At 43.1% G+C, this 14,450-nt stretch overlaps 1 protein-coding gene across 1 annotated transcript in view; it reads left to right on the forward strand.

Moving 5' to 3' along the window:
* Window positions 1-14,450, forward strand: part of SPEF2 (sperm flagellar 2) — a 439,169-nt gene that overhangs the window by 366,867 nt on the left and 57,852 nt on the right. The gene's annotated exons all lie outside the window — the stretch shown is intronic.

The raw sequence follows: 14,450 nt of genomic DNA on the forward strand, positions 1-14,450 counted from the left end.
CAGCAGTTATGAAGCAGCGGTCACTTAGGCTATCAGGATTAGGGCAGCATCGGCGGAAATCAACCCGATCGAGTACGATCGGGTTGATTGACACCCCCTGCTGGCGGCCCATTGGCCGCGAGTCTGCAGGGGGCGGCGTTGCACCAGCAGCTCTTGTGCTCAGCGAAGTCTGGCGGACCTGATCTGCACTGTCGGATCAGGTCCGCCAGACTTTGATAACTTGGGACCATTGTATCTCCATGGTTTACAGATATGCAAATAATTCTGTTGCAAACTGTGGAATGTCCTACAAGGGGTCAATAACAATCTATTGACTATTTCCTCACAAAATGGCTTTTTGCTTTCCTGACGAATTGGCCAGCGTGTTTTTTGAGTGCAAAACTGATCTGTGCATTAAAAGCTATGAACTTGTTTTTACTAGAAAAGCTCCCGGAAAGGCCTTTTCATGTGCTAATTATTTGTTAACAAGATAGATACTGGGAAGTCTTCCAAAACTGACGGATAGAAAATGTATTTTGTGATTCAGACAGAGCAGACCATTTTAACCCCTTAATGACCACAATGTACCCTGTATGTCATTGGTCGTTAAGGGTATTTTCAGGACATAATAGCACAAGTCTAGCATGAACACGCTATTAATGCCCTCCCTTCAGAAGGCTTTGTGGAATAGAGCAGTCTTAACGCTGGGGGCAAGACCGCGCTATAAAACAATCAAGTCCCAAAAAAAGGCCAGTGACATACAGGGTACGTCGCTGGTCCTTAAGGGGTTAAAAGAATATTCCAATGTACTTCAATTATCAGATTTGCTTTGTTCCCATGGTATTCTGTGTTGAAGTGATACCTAGGTAGCCATCTGGAACACTACATGGCAGGAAATAGTGCTGCCCTCTAGTGCTCTTGCAAACGGATAACATTCTGACATATAGTGCTCCAGAAATGGGCTGGCTCCTAAACAAAGATACCAAGAGAAGTAAATTAGAAAGTTGTTTAACATTGCATGCTCTATCTGAATCATGCAATAAATTATTTTTTTTATTTCATATCCCTTTAAGGTTACAGTAAAGTTCTTATGAATTAACCACATTTTTTACCTTTTGCAATCTGAATCCATTCTCACCATTGCTAAACCATCTGAATGCCATTTGTATGTTGACATGATGGGCATACTAGGCATTATTGCTCAATGACTATAAAACTTTGTTTTTAATCATTTAACCCCTTAATGACAACTGACGTACCAGGTACGTCATGCAAAAACTAGCAGTTAATGACAATGGACGTACCTGGTACGTCAGTTGTCTAACAGAGTGCTGGAAGCGATCACAAATGCTTCCAGCAGCTCTGAGGGTATTGCAGTGATGCCTCGATATGGAGGCATCCTGCAATACCACTTTACAAGCCTACGATGCAGAGAGAGCCACTCTGTGGCCCTCTCTGCACCGGTAGCGATGGTGCCAGTGTCTGGTAGTGCACTGTCCGGGTGTGAGAGTGAGCGCGCGCGTGCACAATGCGCGTGTGCGTGCACAAGGGTGCGCGTGAACGTGCATGGGCTCGTACACTGGGCGCGTGTGCACGGGGCGCGCGTGCACGTGCACACAGCCACACTGACACCAATGAATCAGGCAGAAAGGGAGAAAAAGTTAAAAAAAAAAAATTCAAATATAAAAGGATCTGGGAGGGGGTGGGGGTATTGTGGGGGGGCTGCTACACTACAGAAATAGTTTTAAAGTTAAAGAATTAAATAAAAATACTTTTTGGGGGGGGGTTTGGGGCCAAACTGGGTACTGGCAGACAGCTGCCAGTACCCAAGATGGCGGTAATTAGGTAGGGGAGAGGGTTAGAGAGCTGGAGGGGGGGGGGGATCAGGGAGGTTGGGGCTAAGGCAGGGGTCCATCACAGCTAAAATATTTTATTATTTTTATTTAAAAAAAAACAAAAAACTCTTATTTAGTACTGGCAGACTTTCTGCCAGTAATTAAGATGGCGGGAACAATAGTGGGGTGGGGGAGGGAAGAGAGCTGTTTGGGAGGGATCAGGGGGTGGGATGTGTCAGGTGGGAAGCTGATCTCTAAAATTAACCCTGCAAGCTCCCTACAAGCTACCTAATTTAACCCCTTCACTGCTGGGCATAATTAACGTGTGGTGCGCAGCAGCATTTAGCGGCCTTCTTATTACCAAAAAGCAACGCCAAAGCCATATAAGTCTGCTATTTATGAACAAAGGGGATCCCAGAGAAGCTTTTACAACAAATTCTGCCATAATAGCACAAGCTGTTTGTAAATAATTTCAGTAAGAAACTTAAAATAGTGAAAAAGTTAGCGATTTTTTTTATTTGCTCGCATTTGGCGGTGAAATGGTGGCATAAAATATACCAAAATGGGCCTAGATCAATACTTGGGGTTGTCTACTACACTACACTAAAGCTAAAATTAACCCTACAAGCTCCCTACAAGCTCCCTAATTAACCCCTTCACTCCTGGGCATAAAACACGTGTGGTGGGCAGCGGCATTTAGCGGCCTTCTAATTACCAAAAAGCAACCCCAAAGCCATATAAGTCTGCTATTTCTGAAAAAAGGGGATCCCAGAGAAGCATTTACAACCATTTGTGCCATAATTGCAGAAGCTGTTTATAAATAATTTCAGTGGGAAACCTAAAGTTTGTGACAAATTTTGTGAAAAAGTGAACTTTTTTTTTTTTTTTTGATCGCATTTGGCGGTGAAATGGTGGCATGAAATATACCAAAATGGGCCTAGATCAATACTTGGGGTTGTCTTCTAAAAAAAAATATATACATGTCAAGGGATATTCAGGTATTCCTGACAGATATCAGGGTTCCAATGTAACTAGCGCTAATTTTGAAAAAAAGTGGTTTGGAAATAGCGAAGTGCTACTTGTATTTATTGCCCCATAAATTGCAAAAAAAGCAAAGAACGTGTAAACATTTGGTATTTCTAAACTCAGGACAAAATTTAGAAACTATTTAGCATGGGTGTTTTTTGGTGATTGTAGATGTGTAACAGATTTTGGGGGTCAAAGTTAGAAAAAGTGTGTTTTTTTAAATTTTTTCCTCATATTTTATTATTTTTTTTTTAGTAAATTATAAGACATGATGAAAATAATGGTATCTTTAGAAAGTCCATTTAATGGCGAAAAAAACAGTCTATAATATGTGTGGGTACAGTAAATGAGTAAGAGGAAAATTACAGCTAAACACAAACACTGCAGAAATGTAAAAATAGCCATTGTCATTAAGGGTAAGAAAATTGAAAAATGGTCCGGTCATTAAGGGGTTAAAGTATTGTTTTTTTTACAATATTTACATTAATTGAAAAGCACCATTTTCCAGTTTCTATTAGCAGGACTTATAATATCTTCTTATACATTATTTTAACAGTACTGAAACTGAACAATGTGAAACATCTCCATTTCAATATTGGACCTGCAAATAAGATGAACAAACAAGATTGAGTCTTTGTGAATGTGTTTTAAAATGAAACACATCTAGGTCAAATTAGATTGCACCTTTGTGAATGCAAAGTCCAAACACATTCATGACAACGCTTTTTACAGTGCTTGCGCCTATATTATTGAACTGTAAAACATTTTGGGTGAAGCAAGGCAAATTGTTCCATAAATCCATGATACTCTTACTGACTGAAATATTGTTCTTTAATATAAGTAAACTAGTAAGTAGTAATTACTCTATCACACACTTACATTTTAATACATTGTTCCTTGGTTAAATACATGTTTAAAATATAGGGTTAATAAGTTTAAACTTGCATGACTGCTTGGATATTTCAAAATAACAACATTTTACCCAAACCCAAGTCTAAGAAAACCTGATTTACTGATCTCATATTTAAACAAGTCATGATTTAGACATGACTGTGTAACTGAAAGGAGCAGTGGAGGAAGCGGAGGAAGCAAATTTACGAGGTTGGTAGAAAAAGTAAAATTATAAAAATAGTAAGGCTTAATGTTTAAAAAGTTTAATTCCTTATATCCTATATTATTAGATAATGTATTCAGATACAGTAAATTTACCATCGCTTTAATCCCTTTAGAAGGTAGATCCACTGCTCACTTATCTACCCAATTTAATTGTATTTTATGCAAGTTTGTAACTGTAAATACTCCAGCTCAGCTTTTCATTTCTTTTTAATGACACAATGAGTCCATGGATCATCTTAATTACTAATGGGATATTCACCTCCTGGTCAGTAGGAGGCGGCAAAGAGCACCACAGCAAAGCTGTTAAATAGCTCCTCCCTTCCCTCCCACTCCAGTCATTCTCTTTGCCTACGTTAGTGATAGGAAGTGGCAAAGTGAGGTGTTAGATAAGATTCTTCAATCAAGAGTTTATTATTTTTAAAGTAGTACAAGATTGTGCTGCTTTGTTCTAGGGTGTAGCCGTAGTCCATATCAGTCTCTTCAGTAGGGCATTGGTGGCTTTAGAGCAATGGGAACTGGTGGGACATAATTCTCACTGCGCCTCCCATACATTGATGCTGCCCTAATCCTGATAGCCTAAGTAAGATTACTCAGGCTTTATCCTTTTTCCACAGGACTATGTGAGGGAGAGGACCTCTCAATCCTGCTGAGCTGCCCTGCTGTCAGGCAGATTTTAAAGGTAAGTGCTGACTTTTTTAGTCTGGGTCGGTAATAAAGATCTCAGAGGAAGTGGAGCACTTTATTTAATTGGCAAGGAACTCCTACATATAAAAGGAGGGTATTTCGTTGACAGCACCTTATTAGCAGGCACTGGGGCTAAGGAGACTGTTTAGGTGGCTTATATTTGGGGGACTTTTATCACTTGGGCTGAGGGTAAAAGGACTCAGTGGGAGGTGATATTGTGCTCACATTTATTTGGGCTAAGCTGCGTTCAGAGAAGTGGTAGCCAAATTTGCCCCCAGGTTTATTGCAGGTTCAGTTAGCTCCCGGTGGCGTAGTTGTTATAACAATAGTAATGGCGACCGGGAGTTTGTTGGTTGTTACGCCCACTATGGGCGGAGCTTCGTGTGGCACCAGTTTGGGCTGCACACTCTTCCTCCAATTCCAATTCGGAAACGGAGGGACTGCTTAGCACGGAAGTTTATGTTTTTTCTGACAGCGTTACAGCTTACAACCAAATTGTATAAAAAGAAAGGAGACAGTAACGGAGGTGTTCTCAATTCTGGAGGAGTTACTGCTAAGCACCATGTTTAATGTTACCATGTAAATGGGACCAGACAACGTAACTACGTTCTGGACTTTTTATTTTAGAAGCAGTAATGTTTGTTATGTTAAATGCCGTTATGCACATAAAATGAAATAAAGTTTGGGTACTAGAGAGGCAGATGGGCATCTCAGCAAGGTTTACCTGAGGTGTAGCTAGGTTCTGCTGTGATTATGTACTGTTTTAGTTTATTTCTGCTCACAAAAACAAAATGTTACATTTTAACAATTAAAAGAGACAGTAACTTTTTTCATGTGTTAATTTTTATTTAAATAATTTCACTCCTTTCTGAACCTACTCCTTCTAAGACTTTTGCAGTTTAGGAGTTTATTGACAAGGGTCAAACTATGCCACAATTTCTCCTATAGTGTCCCAAAAATGTATGGCCCACATGCAGTGCCCTGAGCTTCCTTTCAGACTCCACCTGGAGTTTCTCTGCATTTCATGCATTATCTGTTTGCCCCACGAGTAGTTGCTATTCGAAATGTTTCTTCCTTGTAACTGTAAGGGGAAGATACTTCGATAGTATCTGAGAGGGATTTCTCAGACTCAGATGGAGTAATATCTTTATCTGATCCTGAGGTTGTTCGCGTTCAGTTTTTTAGCTTAAATACCTCCATTTGTTAATTGGGGAGGTTTTGGCTACCCCGGGCGACTCCGACACTAGAACTACTATACCCTTAGATGACAGTTGTGTTTTCAAAGGTCCTATGGACAAGAAATTAGAGGGTCTACTCAAAAAGAGGTATGTACACCAGGGCCTTCAATGGCAGCCAGCTGTGTGCATTGCTACTGTCACTAGTGCGCCAGCATATTGGTTCGATGCGTTGTCTGATGCTCTCAGGACAGTAACTTCTCTGGATGAAATCCAGGCTAGGATAAAAGCTCTTAAACAAGCTAATTCCTTTTTTTTACGGATGCTTCCCTGCAAGTTTTCATACTGGGAGCAAAGATTTCAGGCGTCTTATGGTTAAAACCTTGGTCCTCTAGGTTTAAGCTGTTGCCAATTCCTTTCAAGGGGAAGACCTTGATTGGACCTGGCTTGATGGAAATTATCTCTGATATCACGGGAGGTAAAGGCATCTTCTCCCTCAGGATAAGAGAAATAAACAAGAAGGACGACAGTGTAATTTTCGTTCCTTTCGAAATTTCAAGGGAAAATCTTCCTTTTCCGCTTTCAAGCAGGAACACTCTAAACCTTCATGGGGACCCAATCAGTCTTGGAATAAGGGAAAACTATTCAAGAAGCCTGCTATTGAATCAAAGACAGCATGAAGGACCTGCCCCTGATCCGGGACCGGATCTTGTAGGGGACAGACCTTCCTTCTCCGCTTAGGATCCCTGGGCAATAGAAATAGTGTCCCAGGGATACAATATAGAGTTCAAGAGTTGTCCTTCCAGAGGCATGTTCTACTTTCAGAGTATCTGTAGACCAGACAAGGAGAGAGGCATTCCTACACTGTGTAGGAGACCTCTCCGACCTGGGAGTGTTTGTTCCTGTTCCAATACAGGAATGGGGTCTGGAATTTCATTCCAATCTGTTCGTGGTTATCAAAAAAAGGAGGGAACATTCAGTCCAATTTTAGATAATCAAGAGTCTAAACAAAATTCTCAGGGTACCGCCCTTCAAGATGGAGACTATTCGTTCCATTCTCCCCTTGATCTAAGAGGGTCAATTTATGACAACAGTGGTTAAAGGACGCGTACTTGCATGTTCCCATTTACAGGTTCGTGGCTCTTCCCTTTGGTCTTGCCACAGTTCCCAGTATTTTCAAAACAAGGTTCTGGAATCGCTGTTGGCGGTACTTTGGTTACAGGGCCTTGCAGTGAAGCCCTATCTGGACAACATCCTAGTCCAGGCGCCATCCTTACAACAAGTAAGATCCCACACGGACATGGTGTTATCCTTCCTGCGTTCTCACAGGTGGAAGGTAAAGTTGGAAGGGAGTTCCTTAGTACCAAATACTAGGGTAACTTACTTGGGATCCATAATAGATTCCCTATCAATGTAGACCTTTCTGACAGAGGTCAGGAAATCAAAGATTTCTCCAACATAGGTGTGTCCGGTCCACGGCGTCATCCTTACTTGTGGGATATTCTCTTCCCCAACAGGAAATGGCAAAGAGCCCAGCAAAGCTGGTCACATGATCCCTCCTAGGCTCCGCCTACCCCAGTCATTCTCTTTGCCGTTGTACAGGCAACATCTCCACGGAGATGGCTTAGAGTTTTTTAGTGTTTAACTGTAGTTTTTATTATTCAATCAAGAGTTTGTTATTTTAAAATAGTGCTGGTATGTACTATTTACTCAGAAACAGAAAAGAGATGAAGATTTCTGTTTGTATGAGGAAAATGATTTTAGCACCGTAACTAAAATCCATGGCTGTTCCACACAGGACTGTTGAGAGCAATTAACTTCAGTTGGGGGAACAGTGTGCAGTCTCTTGCTGCTTGAGGTATGACACATTCTAACAAGACGATGTAATGCTGGAAGCTGTCATTTTTCCCTATGGGATCCGGTAAGCCATGTTTATTACGATGGTAAATAAGGGCTTCACAAGGGCTTATTAAGATTGTAGACTTTTCTGGGCTAAATCGATTCAGTTTTAAAACATATTTAGCTTTGAGGAATCATTTTATCTGGGTATATTGATATTATAAATATCGGCAGGCACTGTATTAGACACCTTATTTCTCTGGGGCTTTCCCATAGCATAAGCAGAGCCTCATTTTCGCGCCGGTGTGGCGCACTTGTTTTTGAGAGGCATGGCATGCAGTCGCATGTGAGAGGAGCTCTGATACTTAGAAAAGACTTTCTGAAGGCGTCATTTGGTATCGTATTCCCCTTTGGGTTTGGTTGGGTCTCAGCAAAGCAGATACCAGGGACTGTAAAGGGGTTAAAGTGTTAAAACGGCTCCGGTTCCGTTATCTTAAGGGTTAAAGCTTCCAAATTTGGTGTGCAATACGTTTAAGGCTTTAAGACACTGTGGTGAAAATTTGGTGAATTTTGTACAATTCCTTCATGTTTTTTCGCAATTGCAGTAATAAAGTGTGTTCAGTTTAAAATTTAAAGTGACAGTAACGGTTTTATCTTAAAACGTTTTTTGTACTTTATTATCAAGTTTATGCCTGTTTAACATGTCTGAACTACCAGATAGACTGTGTTCTGAATGTGGGGAAGCCAGAATTCCTGTTCATTTAAATAAATGTGATTTATGTGATAATGACAATGATGCCCAAGATGATTCCTCAAGTGAGGGGAGTAAGCATGGTACTGCATCATTCCCTCCTTCGTCTACACGAGTCTTGCCCACTCAGGAGGCCCCTAGTACATCTAGCGCGCCAATACTCCTTACTATGCAACAATTAACGGCTGTAATGGATAATTCTGTCAAAAACATTTTAGCCAAAATGAACCCTTGTCAGCGTAAGCGTGGCTGCTCTGTTTTAGTTACTGAAGAGCATGACAACGCTGATATTAATATCTCTGAAGGACCCCTAACTCAATCTGAGGGGGCCAGGGAGGTTTTGTCTGAGGGAGAAATTACTGATTCAGGGAACATTTCTCAACAGGCTGAACCTGATGTAATTGCATTTAAATTTAAGTTGGAACATCTCCGCATTCTGCTTAAGGAGGTATTATCCACTCTGGATGATTGTGAAAAGTTGGTCATCCCAGAGAAACTATGTAAAATGGACAAGTTCCTAGAGGTGCCGGAGCTCCCAGAAGCTTTTCCTATACCCAAGCGGGTGGCGGACATTGTTAATAAAGAATGGGAAAGGCCCGGTATTCCTTTCGTCCCTCCCCCCATATTTAAAAAATTGTTTCCTATGGTCGACCCCAGAAAGGACTTATGGCAGACAGTCCCCAAGGTCGAGGGAGCGGTTTCTACTTTAAACAAACGCACCACTATACCCATAGAGGATAGTTGCGCTTTCAAAGATCCTATGGATAAAAAATTAGAAGGTTTGCTTAAAAAGATGTTTGTTCAGCAGGGTTACCTTCTACAACCAATTTCATGCATTGTCCCTGTCACTACAGCCGCATGCTTCTGGTTTGATGAGCTGATAAAGGCGCTCGATAGTGATTCTCCTCCTTATGAGGAGATTATGGACAGAATCAATGCTCTCAAATTGGCTAATTCTTTCACCCTAGACGCCACTTTGCAATTGGCTAGGTTAGCGGCTAAGAATTCTGGGTTTGCTATTGTGGCGCGCAGAGCGCTTTGGTTGAAATCTTGGTCGGCTGATGCGTCTTCCAAGAACAAGCTACTAAACATTCCTTTCAAGGGGAAAACGCTGTTTGGCCCTGACTTGAAAGAGATTATCTCGGATATCACTGGGGGTAAGGGCCACGCCCTTCCTCAGGATCGGCCTTTCAAGGCGAAAAATAGACCTAATTTTCGTCCCTTTCGTAAAAACGGACCAGCCCAAAGTGCTACGTCCTCTAAGCAAGAGGGTAATACTTCTCAAGCCAAGCCAGCTTGGAGACCAATGCAAGGCTGGAACAAGGGAAAGCAGGCCAAGAAACCTGCCACTGCTACCAAGACAGCATGAAATATTGGCCCCCGATCCGGGACCGGATCTGGTGGGGGGCAGACTCTCTCTCTTCGCTCAGGCTTGGGCAAGAGATGTTCTGGATCCTTGGGCGCTAGAAATAGTCTCCCAGGGTTATCTTCTGGAATTCAAGGGACTTCCCCCAAGGGGGAGGTTCCACAGGTCTCAGTTGTCTTCAGACCACATAAAAAGACAGGCGTTCTTACATTGTGTAGAAGACCTGTTAAAAATGGGAGTGATTCATCCTGTTCCACTAAGAGAACAAGGGATGGGGTTCTACTCCAATCTGTTCATAGTTCCCAAAAAAGAGGGAACGTTCAGACCAATCTTAGATCTCAAGATCTTAAACAAATTTCTCAAGGTTCCATCTTTCAAGATGGAAACCATTCGAACTATTCTCCCTTCCATCCAGGAGGGTCAATTCATGACCACGGTGGATTTAAAGGATGCGTATCTACATATTCCTATCCACAAGGAACATCATCGGTTCCTAAGGTTCGCATTCCTGGACAAACATTACCAGTTCGTGGCGCTTCCTTTCGGATTAGCCACTGCTCCAAGGATTTTCACAAAGGTACTAGGGTCCCTTCTAGCGGTGCTAAGACCAAGGGGCATTGCAGTAGTACCTTACCTGGACGACATTCTGATTCAAGCGTCGTCCCTTCCTCAAGCAAAGGCTCACACGGACATTGTCCTGGCCTTTCTCAGATCTCACGGCTGGAAAGTGAACGTGGAAAAGAGTTCTCTATCCCCGTCAACAAGGGTTCCCTTCTTGGGAACAATTATAGACTCCTTAGAAATGAGGATCTTTCTAACAGAGGCAAGAAAAACAAAACTTCTAGACTCTTGTCGGATACTTCATTCTGTTCCTCTTCCTTCCATAGCTCAGTGCATGGAAGTGATCGGGTTGATGGTGGCGGCAATGGACATAGTTCCTTTTGCGCGCATTCATCTAAGACCATTACAACTGTGCATGCTCAGTCAGTGGAATGGGGACTATACAGACTTGTCTCCGAAGATACAAGTAACTCAGAGGACCAGAGACTCACTCCGTTGGTGGCTGTCCCTGGACAATCTGTCTCAAGGGATGACGTTCCGCAGACCAGAGTGGGTCATTGTCACGACCGACGCCAGTCTGATGGGCTGGGGCGCGGTCTGGGGATCCCTGAAAGCTCAGGGTCTTTGGTCTCGGGAAGAATCTCTTCTACCGATAAATATTCTGGAACTGAGAGCGATATTCAATGCTCTCAAGGCTTGGCCTCAGCTAGCGAGGGCCAAGTTCATACGGTTTCAATCAGACAACATGACAACTGTTGCGTACATCAACCATCAGGGGGGAACAAGGAGTTCCCTAGCGATGGAAGAAGTGACCAAAATCATTCTATGGGCGGAGTCTCACTCCTGCCACCTGTCTGCTATCCACATCCCAGGAGTGGAAAATTGGGAAGCGGATTTTCTGAGTCGTCAGACATTACATCCGGGGGAGTGGGAACTCCATCCGGAAATCTTTGCCCAAGTCACTCACCTGTGGGGCATTCCAGACATGGATCTGATGGCCTCTCGTCAGAACTTCAAAGTTCCTTGCTACGGGGCCAGATCCAGGGATCCCAAGGCGGCTCTAGTGGATGCACTAGTAGCACCTTGGACCTTCAAACTAGCTTATGTGTTCCCGCCGTTTCCTCTCATCCCCAGGCTGGTAGCCAGGATCAATCAGGAGAGGGCGTCGGTGATCTTGATAGCTCCTGCGTGGCCACGCAGGACTTGGTATGCAGATCTGGTGAATATGTCATCGGCTCCACCTTGGAAGCTACCTTTGAGACGAGACCTTCTTGTTCAGGGTCCGTTCGAACATCCGAATCTGGTTTCACTCCAGCTGACTGCTTGGAGATTGAACGCTTGATTTTATCGAAGCGAGGATTCTCAGATTCTGTTATCGATACTCTTGTTCAGGCCAGAAAGCCTGTAACTAGAAAGATTTACCACAAAATTTGGAAAAAATATATCTGTTGGTGTGAATCTAAAGGATTCCCTTGGGACAAGGTTAAGATTCCTAGGATTCTATCCTTCCTTCAAGAAGGATTGGAAAAAGGATTATCTGCAAGTTCCCTGAAGGGACAGATTTCTGCCTTGTCGGTTTTACTTCACAAAAAGCTGGCAGCTGTGCCAGATGTTCAAGCCTTTGTTCAGGCTCTGGTTAGAATCAAGCCTGTTTACAAACCTTTGACTCCTCCTTGGAGTCTCAATTTAGTTCTTTCAGTTCTTCAGGGGGTTCCGTTTGAACCCTTACATTCCGTTGATATTAAGTTATTATCTTGGAAAGTTTTGTTTTTAGTTGCGATTTCTTCTGCTAGAAGAGTCTCAGAATTATCTGCTCTGCAGTGTTCTCCTCCTTATCTGGTGTTCCATGCAGATAAGGTGGTTTTACGTACTAAGCCTGGTTTTCTTCCAAAAGTTGTTTCTAACAAAAACATTAACCAGGAGATTATCGTACCTTCTCTGTGTCCAAAACCAGTTTCAAAGAAGGAACGTTTGTTGCACAATTTGGATGTTGTTCGCGCTCTAAAATTCTATTTAGATGCTACTAAGGATTTTAGACAAACATCTTCCTTGTTTGTTGTTTATTCAGGTAAAAGGAGAGGTCAAAAAGCAACTTCTACCTCTCTCTCTTTTTGGATTAAAAGCATCATCAGATTGGCTTACGAGACTGCCGGACGGCAGCCTCCCGAAAGAATCACAGCTCATTCCACTAGGGCTGTGGCTTCCACATGGGCCTTCAAGAACGAGGCTTCTGTTGATCAGATATGTAGGGCAGCGACTTGGTCTTCACTGCACACTTTTACCAAATTTTACAAGTTTGATACTTTTGCTTCTTCTGAGGCTATTTTTGGGAGAAAGGTTTTGCAAGCCGTGGTGCCTTCCATTTAGGTGACCTGATTTGCTCCCTCCCTTCATCCGTGTCCTAAGGCTTTGGTATTGGTTCCCACAAGTAAGGATGACGCCGTGGACCGGACACACCTATGTTGGAGAAAACAGAATTTATGTTTACCTGATAAATTTCTTTCTCCAACGGTGTGTCCGGTCCACGGCCCGCCCTGGTTTTTTTAATCAGGTCTGATAATTTATTTTCTTTAACTACAGTCACCACGGTACCATATGGTTTCTCCTATGCAAATATTCCTCCTTAACGTCGGTCGAATGACTGGGGTAGGCGGAGCCTAGGAGGGATCATGTGACCAGCTTTGCTGGGCTCTTTGCCATTTCCTGTTGGGGAAGAGAATATCCCACAAGTAAGGATGACGCCGTGGACCGGACACACCGTTGGAGAAAGAAATTTATCAGGTAAACATAAATTCTGTTTTTCGATACTTGTCTAGCCCTTCAGCTCACCCCTCAGCCTTCAGTGGCTCAGGGGGTAATCAATATGATGGTGGCGGCAATGGACAGCATTCCGTTTGCTCGGTTCCATCTCGGACCTCTGCAGTTAAACATGCTAAGAAAATGGATCGTAGATTATACCGATTTGTCTCCTCTAATATTTCTGGATGCGAGAGACAAAGGATTCTCTTCAATGGTGGTTGTCTCAAGCTCATCTCTTCCAGGGATCCTGCTTTCACACACCATCTTCTGTGATTGTGACTACAGACACTAGCCTTCTAGGGTGGTGAGCAGTCTTGGGCTCCCTAAAGGCTCAGGGGGTTTGGATTCAGTTATGAGTCTCTTCTTCCTATAAGTTTTCTAGAGCTGAGAGCGGTCTTCAATGCTCTTCTGGCCTGACCTCAGTTAGCCTCGGTCCAGTTTTATTAGATTCCAGTCGGACTACATAACTTCTGTTACATTAATCATCAGGGAGGAACGAGAAGAGTTCCTTAGCGATGACAGAGGTAACCAAAATAATTCAGTGGGCGGAGGCCCATTCTTGCTATCTGTCGGCGATCCACATCCCAGGGGTGGACAACTGGGAGGTGGACTTCATGAGCAGGCAGACCTTTTTTATCCGGGGGAGTGGGAACTCCATCTGGAAGTGTTCTCCGGTCTGATTCTCAAGTGGGGTCAGCCGGAATTGGATCTCAGGAATGCTAAGCTCCCGAGATACGGGTCGAGGTCCAGGGAACCCCAGGCGGAACTGATAGATGTTCTGGCGGTCCCTTGGACCTTCAATCTAGCATACCTTTTTCCTTCATTTGCGCTACTTCCTCCGGTCATTGCTCGAATCAAATAGGCGAGGATCCTCGCAGGATTTGGTATGCAGATCTGGTAGAGATGTCGTCTCTGCAACCTTGGAGACTTACGTTGAGGAAGGACCTTCTAATTCAAGGGATCTTCCTTCACACAAATCTAGTTTCTCTGAAGCTGAGTCCTTGGAGATTGAACTCTTATTCTAATCCAAGCAGGATTTTTCTGAATCGATCATTGAGATTAGGATTCAGGCTCGTAAGCCTGTTACTAGAAGGATTTAACGTATGATATGGTGTAAATATCTCTATTGGTGTGAGTCCAGAGGCTACTCATGGAGTAGAATTAGGATTCCTAAAATGTTATCTTCTCTCCAAGTGGGTTTGGAGAAAGGATTGTCGACAATTTTCAGGAGATTCAAGTTCCCTTATGGGTCAAATCTCTGCTTTATTTATTTTGGTACACAAGCGTCTGGCAGATGCTCCAGATGTACAATCTTTTTG

The sequence above is a fragment of the Bombina bombina genome, chromosome 2 (genome assembly GCF_027579735.1).
Source record: "Bombina bombina isolate aBomBom1 chromosome 2, aBomBom1.pri, whole genome shotgun sequence".
Lineage (NCBI taxonomy): Eukaryota > Metazoa > Chordata > Amphibia > Anura > Bombinatoridae > Bombina > Bombina bombina.